Raw genomic sequence first — 3,942 nt, forward strand, 5'->3', positions numbered from 1 at the left:
TTATACGCCCAATTCTATACCGACACCAATAGGTGAGCGAGCTAGTTAACCTAGCACTCCTTTAAATTTTTTCTCTGGTATATTTAGCAGTAAATTACCTAAGAATAAGTGCTAATAGGAGCTTATTCACTGGGCGGCACAGGTCCCTCGCCCAGAAATAGATTTTTCCTACGTCAAAATCCCTTTTCTATGACATCAATCACAGAAGAAGGCCTACTTTTCCTCATAGACAGCTGTAGAAGATTGTCAGAAATATCAAGACAACTCTTGTGCAGTGCCTTGTGGAAAACCTTTTGCTCAGAGGAGATGCTGGGTAGCCTCCACCAGTGAAGAGCCAAAGACTATGGCCTGGTAGTACCTCTGTAGGTGCAGCTGACAAAGAAGTGAGGCTAATGGGGCAGTTCTCTCAGGACCTCAACCAGGACAAGTCGATCAGGATACCACTTGGCATGCGGCCATCTGGGTGTTGAAAAGCGTCTTTGACCACAACCCATGGATCCAGAACGGGGGAGCAGAATACGGGAGCTTCCTGTTCTAACCAGTGGAAAACCCACAAGGTAAGAAGCCTTGCCCCTAAAAGAGGATGTAGGGACCACTTTGCTCCTACAACCTGCCCCTAGCAACTAAGTATATCTGCAAGCACAGTACATTCCTCTTACCCAGATTGTACCTTGCCAACAACTTCTCAGCATGAAACAGCGCCTGGACTTGCATCCTCTTCATCGGGTCACTTAGACTACTACAGTAATGATGTCGCTCATCAACAATACTGAGTGCCTCCTTACCCTGGACAGGTAACGCTGGGCATATATAACCAGGATGCTGCGCAAAAAGACGTTTTTTAAGAACTGCGCAGTTGGGGATGCTATTAGTCTAAATGTTGAGGATACACTCTTGCAGATGTTGGACGTGCTGTAGCTGCTGCTCTGTTCATCTCAACGCCATAACACATTTTTCACGGGTATACTGGTCATTTATGACCCAGCGTTGCGTTGCACATGAGTTTAGTGAAAGTCAAAGTTTTCATATAATTTATTATAGCATAATTGTCATTACATGTGTGTTATTGATATTTTTACACAACTGTTGCGAAAGATTTACCAAACTTCTAGAACCATCGGCAGCCAGCTGGCATGCTTCTAGAAGGAAATAGAGCGGATATTCTGATTTCCTAATTTTGATTTTTTTTTTTTTCAGAGCATGGCTTCTTCGAACGCACTTTACGGGGAAGACTCGTTCATTAACCTTCCAGAAAGTGAGAGTGAGGAAGAAGAGGATGCCCCACATGAGGTTGATGAAGACCATGAGGACAATGGGGTACAGTATTTCACTTCGATGCTTCGAGATTTTATTCAAGCAGCCCCAAGGTGTCCCCCTCAGCTTCGACAGCTTCGACAAGTTCCCACGACCCTTGGCCCGCTTCCAAACGTTGTAAGAAGTCTAAGCCTTTGGTCTCCAATGTTACTATGTCTGTCAATATTATTGTGAATGATTTGGAAATCCTGCCAGCAGACGAGGAAGACTTTTATGACCCTGACGACCCCCCTTCAATACCCTCTACGTCCCATGATATGTCTCATGACATACCATCAGAGAACTTGACGTCTGCAGAACTGCGCACCAGGAAAAGGAGAAGGGGCCAGTTGCATGGTGCAATAGGAACTGCTTTCAAGAAGCTGAAAGAGGAGTGTGTCAAGGCAAGGGATGGCACAGTTTGGCACCGGGATCCCAATCTAGACCTGCCTAGATATGATACCCATTACATTCCCAGGGGGAGTTCCAACACCATAATACAAGGCATTACAAGGCCCTGTGATTTCTTTTTTCTCTTCTTTGATGACACAATGATTGCCACCATTTGTGTAGAGACCAACCGGAAGATAGAGACTCTGAGACCACAATTCAAGAAGGCTGATAGCTACACGTTCGGGGAAGTCTCTCTGATGAAACTGAAGGCCTTCCTTGGTCTTTTGATCCTGTCGGGAATACGGAAGGACGACCATGTGGCCACATCGGACATGTGGTCTTTGCTAGATGGCTCTCACGTCTACAAAGCTGTCACGACTGAACGCCGGTTTGCCTTCCTACTACGAGTCATCCGCTTCGACGACAGTGCCACTCGACAGGAACGTCGCAAGACTGACAAGATGGCCCCAATTCGCAAGATTTGGAATATGCACATCCAGCACTGCAAAGAGAACTACAAGCCAGGACCTCATATAACTGTTGATGAGCAGTTGATTCCTTTCCGTGGACAATGCCCATTCAAAATGTACATACCAAATAAACAAGCAAAGTAAGTAAATTTATGACATAAATAATTTATGATAATACTTGCTTTATATATATGTTTGTGATATATTTTGTTTATTTATTTTTGTTGTCATTTTATTATTCTATTTAGTGATTTTTATTTATTCATAGTTGCTATACTTTTACCAATAGTTTTTTCTTATCTCAAGGTATGGCTTGAAGGTGGTCATAGCATGTGATGCTGACACGCATTACATGATCAATGCAATCCCTTACATGGGCAAGGGGAGTGTTGAGCTTCCGAAGGGGATGACGTTATGAGAGAATTTTACTATGGAGCTTGTTCAGCCATACCACAGACGAGGAGGGACAGTGACAACAGACAGTTGGTTCACCTCCCTGCCCTTAGCCCTGTCGCTGAAGGATGTTGGCATGGACCTAGTAGGGACCATCAGACAGAAGCCCTGTATTCCTCAGTGTGTCATCAACAAGAAGATGGAAGTTGGTTCTTCTGTGGCTGCATTCTCCTATGTCCACAACGTCACCTTGCAGTGCCAGAGGGTCAACTCCACCAAGTGGGTTCTTCTGCTGTCGACATTCCACCACCAGCCTTCAGTCATCGAGAACTACAAATCTGACATTCAGATGTTCTACAATGCAACTAAGGGTGGAGTTGATTGCTTTGATCAGCTATGCACCATCAGTTCCTGCGCAAGAAAGACGAGACGGTGGCCTCTAGCATACTTCTTTGGAATGCTCAACATGGTGATGGTAAACTCCTATATTCTGTACACAGACAACATGAGTCTTCCAAAGAGGAGTAGGCAGCAGTTCTACAAGGAGCTGATGGAGGGCTTGTGCTACGAATGGGTCAATCGTAGGTACAGGCTCTTCACTTTTCTCTCTCGTGATCTGAAACATATCATGAGAATAACATTCAATCTTCCTGAAATACCACAAGAAGCAGCGTCCTCGAGGTTGGAAACGCGCACAAGATGTTACATGTGTCCCAGCAACACCCACAAGAAAAGCAGAATTTCTTGTGTTCATTGTCATAAACCTGTCTGTGCCAGCCACCAGGTTATCTGCTGTCCCAATTGCAAAAATGTCTAGGTAAGACACCACATATTTTCTTTCATGTTGCAGTAAAGTTTTGATAATATACCATTTTCATGATAGTGTTCATTCGGGGTTTACAGATTCCTATTTTCCTAATTTTTTTTTTGCTCAAAGTTATCATGTATCATCTGAAAAGATGCATGTAGAATTTCAGTCAAAAGTAATAATGTTCAGTAAGCCTAATTGCCTCTTGAAAGCATACATTATAATAGCTTGTTCCTCTTCCCACAGATGCTGCCTGCGACATGCACACCTCCTCTACCTTTGCTTGCCCTGGGACTCGGTTTTTACTGTAAGTGCTATAATGTTGTTATATTCCTGTTCCTTATGAAATTTTCTATAGATTATGTAATATTCAGTGTGATTGAGCACGTGTATTGAGAGTTATGTAGCACTTTCTAAGAAAAAAGTGGCTGATAACTCGGCCCTCTCAAATTTATTGTCCCTTAGCGGATATATTTTTTTTGTTATTTTGATTATTTCTTACTTAAAACTGACTGTACATCTTCTATAATGGTCCAGGTGAAATTTTAACGAAATATAACACTATTTAGTAGGTCAAATGACGTC

At 43.2% G+C, this 3,942-nt stretch overlaps 1 pseudogene; it reads left to right on the top strand.

The window, feature by feature from the left end:
* Positions 1-400: 400 nt before the first annotated feature.
* LOC137659465 (piggyBac transposable element-derived protein 4-like) lies at positions 401-3,621 on the top strand (annotated as a pseudogene).
* The last annotated feature ends 321 nt before the right edge of the window (positions 3,622-3,942 follow it).

This window comes from Palaemon carinicauda, chromosome 20 (genome assembly GCF_036898095.1).
Source record: "Palaemon carinicauda isolate YSFRI2023 chromosome 20, ASM3689809v2, whole genome shotgun sequence".
NCBI classification, from domain to species: Eukaryota; Metazoa; Arthropoda; class Malacostraca; order Decapoda; family Palaemonidae; genus Palaemon; species Palaemon carinicauda.